Source organism: Pinus tabuliformis, chromosome 9, assembly GCF_031772625.1.
Source record: "Pinus tabuliformis cultivar Carrire ecotype Pingquan chromosome 9, CPIR1, whole genome shotgun sequence".
Taxonomy (NCBI): domain Eukaryota; kingdom Viridiplantae; phylum Streptophyta; class Pinopsida; order Pinales; family Pinaceae; genus Pinus; species Pinus tabuliformis.
In genome coordinates, this window is record NC_142307.1 from 1,401,987,881 (window position 1) to 1,402,002,011 (window position 14,131).

Below are 14,131 nucleotides of genomic sequence, written 5' to 3' on the forward strand. Positions count from 1 at the left end.
TTATTCGATAGTTTAGAACTTTTGCTAGATTTCCGATACGCATCAGTGGAGCTAAGGAAAGGAACAATAGAATATTTTAGAGACTGTCTCAAAAAACAAGATAGTGAGGCAATTTTGTCTTATGAACATGAACTGCATGAAGCCTCACTTAAAGAAATGCATAACATTAGCAACCGTGAAGTCTATTTAGACAAAATGGCTAGATCTGCCTCAAACAATATACCCCTAGCATCTAGAGGTCTATGGGGAGATATTTTCTGCATCCATTGGCTGTCAAACTGGTTGAAAATTCCAATTAGGGTTTGGTCCAAAACAAAGATGCGAGTGTATTTGCACTTCAATTCAGGTATTACAACAAATACTCGTGACATACTGTTCCATGACGAGGACCCTTTGAATGGGCACTTCGAGCCTTTGGTTCATAGGCAGCCTACAATTGGTTGTACCTTTCAACAACAAGTTGATACCTCAAAGAACAATATTGAACCACAACCTGAGACAAAATGTCAATCAATCGAAGCTAAATTACACCCACCTTGTCACTTAAACAAGCATGTGCTTAAGGACATTGCTCAGAAAAATCGGAAAAGGCAAAACATAGGCATTCAATATAACAGAAGTACAATGGAACAACAAGTAGTTCTAGACAACATAGAAGATGTTTGTGACACACCTATGTCTGATAAACACAAGTTGCAAATGGTATTGCAGAAGCATCACTTATTTCGTGTGGAAAATTTCTCATATCTAATTGGAGACTGTTTATTCGATAGTTTAGAACTTTTGCTAGATTTCTGATACACATCAGTGGAACTAAGGAAAGGAACAATAGAATATTTTAGAAACTGTCTCAAAAAACAAGATAGTGAGGCAATTTGGTCTTATGAACATGCACTGCATGAAGCCTCACTTAAAGAAATGCATAACATTAGCAACCGTGAAATCTATTTAGACAAAATGGCTAAATCTGCCTCAAACAATATACCCCCAGCATCTAGAGGTCTATGGGGAGATATTTTCTGCATCTATTGGCTGTCAAACTGGTTGAAAATTCCAATTAGGGTTTGGTCCAAAACAAAGATGAGACTGTATTTGCACTTCAATTCAGGTATTACAACAAATACTCGTGACATACTATTCCATGACGATGATCCTTTGAATGGGAACTTCGAGCCTTTGGTTCATAGGCAGCCTACAATTAGTTGTACCTTCAACCAACAAGCCGATACCTCAAAGAACAATATTGAACCACAACCTGAGACAAAATGTCAATCAATTGAAGCTAAATTAAAACCACCTTGTCACTTAAACAAGCATGTGCTTAAGGACATTGCTTAGAAAAATCCGAAAAGGCAAAACATAGGCATTCAATATAACAGAAGTACAATGGAACAACAAGTAATTCTAAACAACACAGAAGATATTTGTGACACACCGCACACAAAAGATGCTAGTGACACACGGAGGTTCCGATCACTTAGAAACTTGAAAGAACATATTAGAAGCAACAGACAAACAGAAATTGTAACTTCTTGTCAATTAGACAAACAATCAAAAAGGCTATCTTTGCGTTTGCTTAAAGGCATCATTCGAAAAAATTTGAAAACATAGAAAATAAGACTTGCCTTCAACACAACAATAATGAAACAAGAAATAGTCATAGAAAACATGGACTACAGCCCATCTGCAAGAAGATCAACGGATCTATCAGCGCAATCAACGAACCAAGTAAAATTTGAGACACTGAGATTTCGATCACTTAGAAACTTGAAAAACCATATTAGAAACAACGCACAAATAGGAATTGTAATCCCTTGTTCATTAGGCAAAGAGACAAAAAGCTTATCTTTGCATTTGCTTAAAGGCATTATCCGGACAAAATCGAAAACGCAGAGAATAAGACTTGCATTCAACACAGCAACAATGAAACAAGAAATAGTCATAGAAAACATGGACTACAATCGATTTGCAACAACATCAAAGGATCGTTCAGCACAATCAAAGAAATCAGGAAAATCCGACCTATCGATTCAATCAAGATTAATGAACAAATTACCAGAATTATCAGAGTTTGATCAAATATATCAAAGACAAGTAAGTGACACACCTATTTTCAATTGTTCATCATGTGAAACAACTTTTTTCAAAAGAGACATCTGCTTTGTGAAATGAGAATGTCAAGCAAAACAAAATAAGATTAGGAAACTATCAACTAGTTTCGAGAATGTTAAATCTCGTGTTGAAAATTGCTACATTTGTAAACATTGCAAAAAAGCAATTGAACATGAAACAATTGCTAAATATGCAGTTCCTGAACAGATAAGAAGAAACAATGGCACTAGAACACTAACAGAACTCACTGAACTAGAAGAAAGACTAGTCGCATTAAGATTGCCCTTCTTGCAAATAAAAGAAATGGGCCATCGACATAAGAAGTCGCAACTGGGCTTAACTGGAGGAGTCATCAATGTCCCCACTAACATTTCCAGAATCCAATCTGCATTGCCTCGAACTATAAAAGACACTGACACGGTTGTCGTTGTTCTCAAAAAGAGTTTAAGATTTAAAAGTGCTTATGCATTTGGTCGAGTTCGAGTTCACAAAGTGATGAAAGCATTAAAACAATTATGCAAAAGGATGCTTTATAAGCTCGAGAACGCTACCATAAATGACAATTGGAAAGAGGCATTCCTACAAAACCAAGAGGCATATGAAAGTTCAAGTGACGCTGAAGATAGCGAACACGATAACCAAGACAACGATGAACCAACGACAAAAACATTGGTCCATGGATTCATTGATGCACACACCGTCCATGACCTTGTAAATAAACAAATTAACATTGCACCTGCTGCTGGATACATGCCATTAGGAATCTTCAAAGATAAGTACTCAGAAGAAATGAGTTTCCCATCGCTTTTCTATGGCAACAAACGCCCAGCTGACATCTCCAAAAACTTTACATATCAAAAGATTTGCCACTGGGAAGTGCTGCATAAAAGCCACGATTTTGCTTATCATACTACAAACCTGTTCTATAAAGCAATTCGCATTATCATAAATCAGGTGTTGAATACAATGTGGATTAGAATTAAAAAAGGGCAGTTGAAAGGTAGAAAACTAGTTGCAAAAGATGTTAAGTCAAAACCAAACCTAGATCGTATTTTAAATTCTGACATTGGGTACATGGACCTAAAAACAATTCGTACCTCACCTGACTACCACCAGCAAATACGGAACAAACTCTATGCAATGATACGACAACTAGGGCCGCCCACTTTCTTTGTTTCCTTTAGCAGTGCGGAGCATCTTTGGGATCCTTTAATGCATGGATTGAGACACATAAAACAAAACACTAGAAGACCAAATACAGGTGAACTTGATGAAAATGAAGCTAGCTCATTAATAAGAAACGACCCTGTTACTTGTGTACGTTACTATAGATCTAGGAGGGATGGATTACACCAATTGATATCTCATGATCACAAGTATTATGGAGAGCTCACTGACCACTTCTATGTGACTGAATTCCAAAACTGGGGCAGTGAACATGAACATGGCTTACTATGGATAAAATCTGCACCAATCTACGGTCATAATACAAATATTGAAGTCGAAGAATTCGTTGACAATTACTTGTCAACTAATTCACTATTACTTGCAAGTGAACTTAGAGTTCTACAACACCATTGTCACACAAAAAGTTGTAGGAAGCGTGCAAATTCTAATTGCAGATTTAATTTCCCAATACCACCAATGAAAGTAACAAAAATACTTGAGCCTCTTGAATTCGATAGTGATAAAACAAAAGCACATGCAAAGCTAATCTTCGAAGCAATAAACAACACAAGATACAGTGAGAATGATACATTTGATAGCTTTTTAGCCAACCTTGGACTAGTACACAATGAATACATACATGCTATCCAATGTACACTAAATCGAACAACACTCTTATTGCAAAGGAACCCAGTTGACACCTGGACAAACAACTTCGCAAAACATATTCCAGGAATTTGGATTGCAAACACTGATTCCCAATTTGTACTTGATTCATATGCAGCTGCAATGTATTGCAGTTCTTATATGACAAAAGAAGATAAAACACTCACAAGAACATTTAAAAACATACGCGACAATCATGTGAAAACAAAATCTGATATCCTAGATACCATTAGTTCTTTAGGGAAAGCTTTGGTCAACTTGCAACAAATGTCTGCACAACAAGCAGTGCATATTGTGTTATCGCTCCCACTAAACTCTAGTTCATGGAAATGTGTATTTATTAACACATCTCCTGTCGATGATCGTGCATTTGTTCTTAAAAGACAAAAAGACCTGCAGAAGGAAGCAGATGACTCAGAAGACATAATGTGCCCATCAATTACTGACTACTATGCTCTCCGACCTACCGCTATTGAACATGTATGCTTAGCAGAATTTGCATCTAGCTATACAAAGAAAGGACAAGAACACATAAAATCAAGTAGACCATGTGTCATTCGATCTGTTAGATATAACAAATACAAGGACATTGAAAATCACTGTAGAGAGCAATTAATGTTATACTATCCTTATGGAGGAAGTGAAACTGCAATTAAGCAACATCACACAAGTTGGCAAGCTGCATATGTTGCGGTCGAAGAAATAGTCAAGCAAAATGAACAGAAGTTCAAATTTGCTACAACAACTACATGGGGTGACATAGATGACGCAATGCACACAGTAGAAATAGAAACTGGAGAAATATTTGACATAGATAGTTTGAAATCAAATGAAACAGAAACTATAACATTTAACAAATCGATAGATGACAAATATGAAAACTACGACTTCCAAAATGACTTGGGACATTTGCAAGATAGCAAGAAGTTTGCTCTACCATCTACAAGGCCATATGAAATCGTGAAACAACCACATATACTTGAAGACGTAGAGTACTATGAATTAATGCGACAATTAAACACAGAACAAGCAAGCATAGTTACTGATGTTATAACAAGGAAATTGTACAGACCAGATGAGCTAATCTACCTGTTATTAACAGGAGGTACAGGAACAGGCAAGACACACACAGCCAAGGCAATCTTCCAATCCTTAGTACACATACACAATGTGGCATTGCCTTATAACCCATCACAACTAATAGGAATAATCGCTGCATACACGGGCAAAGCTGCCTTCAATGCTGGTGGTGTGACATTGCATTCTGCATTCTATTTTCCCTTTAACAAAGCAGATTGCCCCTCACTAAACAATGAAAAATTGGACACATTATCAAATCATTTCCAACAATTGTGTGTACTCCTCATAGATGAGGCATCGCTCGTTGGTGCAACAACACTATATCAAATTGATAAGCGCCTGCGACAAATCTTACACACACCAACTTCATAATTTGGTAATGTTGACACGATATTCTCTGGTGATCTTTACCAGGCAAACCCAGTCAGAGACTCCCTGATCTTTGAAAACCCAAAAATCAACAAAAACACAATTCCATATGACTTATGGCCAGAGAAAATAAAATGTTATCAACTGCACACAGCCATGCGCCAAAAAGACCCATTGTTCATTGATGTACTAAATAGGATGAGATTAAACATGCAAACAGATGAAGATATTGCTTATGTAAACAATAACTGCTATAGGATCCCACCTTCAAGCCCAGTTTTCCCACACATTTTCTATCGCAACAAAGATGTCCATATTCACAATGTGAAAATGCTTTCCCTAACAAAGGGGGAACAAATAATGCTCGTTGCAATTGACAACTACGAGCTTCCTGGGTCGAGTTATTTTTCTTTTGATAAAACAGTCGCACTGCCATCAACAATTACAGTTAAACAGAACATGTTAGTTGAACTATATGCAGGAAATTACAATACAAACGATGGATTAGTTAATGGTGCTGAAGGGATTTTCAAATCCTATTCATCTAATGACAACAGGCCTAACATTGTCTGGATAGAATTTTCAGACCCAGAAATTGGGAAACAACAAAGAAGCAACTTCAAACAACTATACGACATAAATATATTGCCAAATTGGACACCAATCTTTCGAATTGCAAAATCGCTAGCAATGTCTGGTAACAAATTACAAATTACAATTCGAAAACAATTTCCAATCCAATTAGCCTGTGCGCGGACAATACACCGAACACAAGGGTTGACATTGGATCAACTTACATTTGACCCAACTGGTGTAACAAAACATGGTCTAGTCTACACTGCATTATCACGTGTTCGAACTATTGACTCACTATACTTTATTAACAAATTGACACAACAAAACTTCCATGTCAAAAACAAAATAATCAATGAGATGGCACGGCTAGAAACAATTGGTGCATGGAAACTAGAATTCGCAAAGAAGAAATCTGTTAACAAGGATGTTTTATCGATTGCAAGCCTGAACACACGTAGTCTACGTGCACATCTTAGTGACGTGATTCATCACAATGACTTAATGGACAACATGATTCTATGTTTTCAAGAAACTCATTTGTACACTCCACCAGTAGTCAAAGAATTCTTATCATTCAATTTTGCGGCTGCACATTCTACACATGGAGTTCTTACTTGCATAAACAAAAAAATACCTATTAGAGAAACAAAGACATTTTGCAAGAACAAAACAGAACTTACCCTAATTGACATGTACTTCCAACGACCAATTTGTTTAATGAACATTTATGCAGCACCATTTGAACAAGTATCCATGATAATGCAAATAATTCAGGAAGAAAAATCACAAACTACATATACTGACTGTGTTTTTTTAGTTGTTGGTGATTTCAACATTGACATACAACAAGAAACAACCCATAGCAAACTCTTTGTACAATTTATGGAAATGGAAAACTTACATGAAATAACAAGCAAACTATCTCCGCACCGAAACACAGTAATAGACCATATCTGGACAACTTTGCCTATGGAACAGTGTGAAATAAATGTAACATGGGCTTATTGGTCTGATCACAGCATATTCTATGCGCTACTATAGCTCTAACGACCCTTGGAACAAATCAATTTTAGCGTATAGCAAAATCAAAGTAGCATTGATACACAAGTTTCTCTACAATTTGCTAAACTTCATATTTCCCTGTTCAAACAAATGCTGTGTTATCTGAGCAATATCAATCTCCAATGGCCATACTAAAAGTCTATTTCTTGTAGCTCACTTGCAACACTCTGTTCAAACAAATGTTGTGTTATCCGAGCAATATCAATCTCCAATGGCCATACTAAAAGTCTATTTCTTGTAGCTCCCTTGCAACACTCTGCGTTAACTGATCTAGGTATGTAACGACACATAGAATAACGTTATGCACAGATTTATTATTACATGGAACACATTTTGCTTGTAGACCTAATAGAGTACATATTTATTATTACATGGAACACGTTTTGCTTGTAGACCTAATAGCTTGTACTCGTGTTGTACAGATAACTAACAAGAAAACACACCACGAAGAAGTAACTCCTCCAGAGCCTTGCTGCCTTTCAGATCAGAGACTAATAAACAGATAATTAATATGAAAAGACAGCACGAAGAAGTACCTGCTCCAGAGACATGCTCCCTCTCAGAGACTTGTGACGTCTCAGAAACTGCTAAAAAGTAACTAAAAAACCTTCAAATCTATTCTTACAAGTTTTGTAGTACAAACATAATGTTAATTCAGATTCTTCAATATTGTTCTACAGGCAGAAACAGGAAAGTACATCAAGTTTTGTAGTACAAACATAATGTTAATTCAGATTCTTTAATATTGTTCTACAGGCAGAAACAGGAAAGTACATCTGAGATAGTAGCTAAGCATCAACTATGCAGAACAATCACAATACAGGAGTTGAAAGGGCTGAAAATGGGAACAACTTTTCACGGCCAAATTCTAGTAATATACAAAACACTGGTCGACGAAGTCCACGGAATTGAATTGTTACTTGCTGACATAGTGGACAGCAGAGGGAATATGACAATCACGCTAAATGTGCCACATAGCCTGATTGCTGCTACTGAAGCGAAACTTGTAGTGGGCCAGGCAATCTGTATTACAGATTTCAAGGTCTCTCCCAAGACAGTTTACGACCATGGAGACTGTCCGTGCATACTTGTTTTGCATGGGAAGAGCATCTTGGAAGCAATTTCACCTATCTGTACGGAATACAGATTTGTTCCCACGACGACTATTAACCAGCTCACCAGCACAACAACTGCGTTTGCAATCGGCACAGTAGCCGGCCTTGTAACAGCGGCAAAAGAAATAGCTGGTCAATATGTCCTAACTATCAAGGACGGCCCAGCTCAAAAAGACAAAGCCACGGTATATACAAATTCAACCATTTATTCTTTTTAACATTTAAATCATCTATACATTTTAAGTAACCATTTACTTAAAAGCAATTACATTTAACACTAGTACATTTTGCAACGCAGGTGCATCTTTTTAGTACATTTCAACCAATTTTCAAATCCATCCAACAACAAATTTCGAAACAAGAAGCACCAATGATGCTGTTTCGAAATCTTGCCCGAGGCAAAGAACGTGGGTCATTACGCACTTGCAGATCCACATTCATTACAACCGTCACTTCACACAGGGTACTTGCAGACCTGAGAAAACTACCTGCCTCAACAACAAAGGTTCTTTCATACTCCACAAAATATATATTATAAATCTTTATTTCCTGTTCTCCTAAATTACGCTCGTTCATTTAACATCCTCTTAGCATTTTTATTACAATATCTAACGCTAGGCTTGTACTGAAACATGGACCAGGTTAAAGGGATGATGACTATAGCAAACATACATGCAGAACCCTTTGTTATAATCTGTAACAATTTCTCTCTGCCCGCCGATACATTTGGAACAGTTATCATGGACCAACTTAATTGTTCCACATGCAAACAGCTAACCACATATCGACGCAGTTTGCAATTGAATTGCATTATCCAAACAGAGGCAAATGTTCAATACAAGTGCATCCTAAAGGACAGTTTGCTACTCGAACTTTGTCCATCCTTAACAGGACTGACGTATGAAAAATATCTTGAAGACATTGCCGACGTTACATACAGTTTACGAGATTTCCATGTACACAGCAGCTTTCTGTTGGATAGTTCGGATGTCATTGTCCGTACAGATTGACACATTTTATCCTCTGTAGGATGTGACTTTCTCTGGTCTACGAGTTCATATCTGGTGGAAGCTTGGAATACCATCTTCATGGTATTGTTATATCTGTCTTTATTATTATTTGAACATAAGAACTCTTCTTCTGGGTGTTTTAGTTTCTGTTGGGCTGAAAATAAACAACTCTGATGAATGTTTTGATGGTTCGGATTACCATCTTCAATCTACTGTTATACCTGTAGTTATTCTTCCTTTGGGCATTTATTTTCTGCTGGAATGAAAAGAAAGAAAGCTCCTTATTGTTTAACGGCAGGAGTTTGTCATGCCATTTTCATATACTGGTGAGAATGCAGAATATTGTGTTCTGGAAATAGAAATACGTTCAGATCTCTCTACGTCGGTCTGGGTATGCTGAGTGGGTTCCTCTGTATATGCGTCTAGATTTTGTGTATGTTCTGTTCGACTGTCCAGTTCATCTTCCACATTCTTTGTTCCTACTTGGTGGATGCCATGCTGGTTTCTTCTCCTCGGCAAACAATATTAGAGAACAAAAGTCTTTTATGCAACTGAGTGTTGGTGGGCGTGTTTCTGCCTCTGAAAAATGGATTGGGGAAGAGTAAAGCCTCTTTTTTTTTAGGAAGACAAGGTTTTTTTGGAAAAGGAGAAAAAAATTACAGGATCTAGAACATGAGCCAAGCGATGCTTCTTAGCAGGTAAGCAAGGAGCATTTATTCTTTTTTGTGTTTCTATTGTCCATTTATGCATAAGGTTGTTCTCAACACTCCGATTCTTGTTAACTGGAAATTGAAACCAGTGTCTGAACTTTCTTTAAAATATCGCAAAATATTGTGTTCTGGAAATAGAAATACGTTCAGATATCTCTACATCGGTCTGGGTATGGACTTGTGGGTTCCTCTGTATATGCGTCTAGATTTTGTGTATGTTCTGTTCGCTCTTCACTTCTGTTAGTGCATTAATTTTCCTTATTAGCTGATCAATACATAGATTGCCTTTGTGTTGTACATAATTTGATGTTCTAATTTATATCTGCATGCCTGAAAAGCACAAAAGGTCATTCCGGCCTTGAGAAGCAGCATGTAAAGCAATTAATTCTCTTTGTATTACTACACTTTCCTCTTAATTGAAAATTGAGTGAATAATTTCAGTAAGGAACTGCAAATTTTCAATTATTTTAATAACATGTGAATTTGAATCTTACACAAAACTCTCTTGTTTTTCTTTGCAGTGAAACTGTCCCCTCACTATCCCACTGGCTCTTGCAAATCCAAGCTATAAAGAATGATTCAATTCGATTTCTTTCTGCCACATCTTCAAGGAACAGAACTCTCAAGTGGACCTCCTATCTAGGAGGTGGATCTCCTTGCTCTTTGGACTCATTAGATGTCAATGCATTGATCAGGGATCAGTCATCTCTCTATAGTTCATTTTGTTCTAGGTAAAAATAGAGATTGATCTGATCCTGCAACTGGAAAATGTTGTTGTAACTATTGGCAACTCAATGAAAATGAAGCAGGCTACTAATATTTTGGACTCTTGTATCAGTTGAATTGACTTAATATCCACTTGAAACATTTTTTTTTACTACTGTTTGATCTGAATGACTATGCTGACTGCTTTTTATCAAATACCACCATATTGGCTTAAACATACATTCCTATTAATTTAGATACTAGCGAATCACCTGGCACTTTTTGATACTAAACCAGATTGTTGGTTCACTGGACATTGTGGAATCAGTGAAAACTCCGCCAACAAAGATTTTTGATGAATTCAGGTGACCTGTTAAAGTATGGTCCTCTATCTTACCATAACTAATTAAAAACCTTAATTACTCATATCTATGTATCTATGCTTATAGCTATCCAACATTTAATATTGCTGCAGGTGATACACCCATTGCAAGATTTGAATTTAAATTTCTTTCCAATATACCACCTCCCTTCAATGCCATTTAGCTGAGTGAATAAACATGACCAGGCTTATTTACCAGGTTATTCAGCTATTAATACGCGGGATAATATATGTTATATGTTTATGGTTGGATACTGTTTCGATTCAACAGTGCCCATATATTGCTTTAATTTCTTTAATATAGGTTCAATAGACTTGGAAGTATTGCTCCAATTTATTTATGGCTCAATAGACTTGGAACTATTGAAATATTGCTTGCCAATAAACATGAGCTGAAGTTGCAACTGTCTCTCCACATGGATTCAACCCTATCCTCTGCTTAATGTACGATGCACACGAGCTTCTGTACAATTTGTCAGGTATGCATTAAAGGCCTAATTGACTGAGTCACTTCTCATTCCATTGAAAGAAGCTATTCCCATTTCATTTATAGAACCTAAGGCAACGTTTAAAAAGTTGTGAAACAGACCTCTGGCCATTAAAACATACATGTTTCAGGTTGCAACAACGTCTTATTTTGCCTACTGTCTGTGTAACCCTAGGCCTTTGTACAACATAGGATGCACACATGCATGTTGTGCACTTTTTCGGGTACGCATTAAAGGTCTATATCCTATATGCTGCTGTATAGATACATTCTATGTTTCCATATTAGCTTAGAGCTTTATAAGGTTGGTATTCAGCTCCATTATGGAGATAAGCATAGTGAGTGTTAGACATACCTGTACCCATTGAGCTATGAAACACATTGGCTTGTTACTCATCAATATGAGCTTAGAGGTTGTGATATCATGCAAATAAGGCACATACACGAGCTTGGTTGATTCAAACACAACTTCTATACCCATACGTCTTACCTATGATCTCTATTGATTCGGGATAAAGAGTGGTGAGTAATGTGATATCCATACTTGATTAGTCAGATAGGCATTAGATTAGTGCTATTCCCATTGCTTAGACCATTGTTGTTGTTGCATATTCCTGGGTTTCCTGTATTCGATCACAACTCTCATACGTAAATCACTACTAGCAACAGGTCAATGGTAATAGGGTAACATAAACCTAGCCTCACCTGTTAATCATTGTCTATTATGGTTCCACATTCAGTGTTCACCTATACGTCAAATACTACATATATATTGCATAAGCTATAGACCACCCTTCCTTTGTAATGAACACAAAGGTGCTGAGATCGAAGCTATACATGGCAATGGCACACAAAGACGAAGGCAAGCTCCTAAAGCTGCTTCTGAGAAGGGCAGGGCAAATCAATGTCGAATCAAGTATTCTATGATCACTGGATAACAGATCACTACTCTGTATTTTATGCAAATATATGAGTCTTCCAACTATGTGTCCTAGACTTGAAACTAAACAGTGAATTCTCAACCATGGTGTCTTGTCACTAGATAAAAAAGAGAATGCTCAACAATGCCTTGCGGATCTTAGAGAATCCTACTAGGTCACAGAGGAACAATGTCTGTATGTCAACGTGATCACTGATGAATTCTCTCTGCAATAGCTATGTTTCTGCGGTGAGATACAATGAACAAGGTGAGATAAATAGTTTTTTAAACCTGTACTGCTTGCATACATGAAAACTCAAACTTGAAAAGTCAAACTGGAACTCAAATTAGGTAATGAACTGCCTCTTTGATGTAGTGAACTGCCTCTCACTGTTTCACTATTTTTGTATGACATCAAACTTCTATTCTGCTTTATTGATGATGCTAACTTCTTCTTGAAAATGGAAGGGAAGAAAGCATGTTTCCTGCATACATGAAAAATCAAAGTAAAATTCAAAATGTTTTCAAACTGAAACTCAAACTAGGAAACTAACTACCTCGACAGAACATTTAATGCTATGTACTCGGTGCTTATTGCTAATTCTCACTGCACACAGATTTCCTATTATTTTTTTAAAGTTAATATTAGCTATTAGCTAAAGTCTTCAGATTGAAAACGTCCAGGAATCCAAAAATTCTGAAATCTACATTTACTCTTCTGCATTTTACTGGATATTTTTAGTTCTGCAGTTAATAGAATTGGTCTAACTGAAGAAAAAAGGGAGATATCAACATTTTGTATTATCTCAAGTCTGCTATAAATACAGAGCGTCCACACTATATTCGTCATTCCATTAACTTTGGGACTGGAAGTTAAACAGTTAAAAAAAAATGGCGGAAACACAAAGGCTCAACCATTCAGCTCTGGTCATTGGCATGTTGTTATTAATAACGAATATTACAGTGGCATATAATGTTGCTACTGGTAATAATAAGGATTCAGTAGTTTACCTCATTCATTTCTCTATGCATGCATGGTTTCTATTGGACTTTAAAAAAAATTATGAGGATTAATAAATTAAGTTTTCTTATCTGCATACTGCATGGAATCGGAGAGCCTCCTTCTTCATCGAGTCCTCAAACATGCAATTTTAATACTACTGTACAGGTTTCCACAATTATTGCATTAATTTCAAGAATTTCTATTATACCAACAGAACATAGAATATACACAGAGGACTACAAGAACATTTTAAAGCTCAGAGGGTAATATTTCATCAGACCTTTCCATAACTTGTGAACAAGAACAACGCAATTTCCAACCGGACATTTTCCTATTCTTCATCTCAAGAAATTTTGGGGAACTTGCCTTTACTTCACAGAGGAAAGGCCATTGAAATACTGTTGCTGGTGTTCTCAGCTGGGACGCTTGCTTTGCCATTGCTAGTGCCTTTGCTAGCCTAGACATTTGTACTGACCACCAGAATATTCCAATCCACCTTCACACAACGAGCACTTTCCAAGGGCTCCAAAAAGCATGCCATCGGCACTGGCATTACATTAAAGAGAATCTGTAAGTATAAATTTGGAATATCCTGGTGCTAAGACAAGCCGCACTCGAATTCTATGATCCGAATGGGTCTTGAACCCTGAAATCTTGAATGCCAGCCTGATGGATGATCCGAATGGGTCTTATTCGAAGAGAATATACCTTTCTAATAATGACATTGCTGAGCTTTGCTAATAAACTGTCTACTTCTAAGATCGCCCT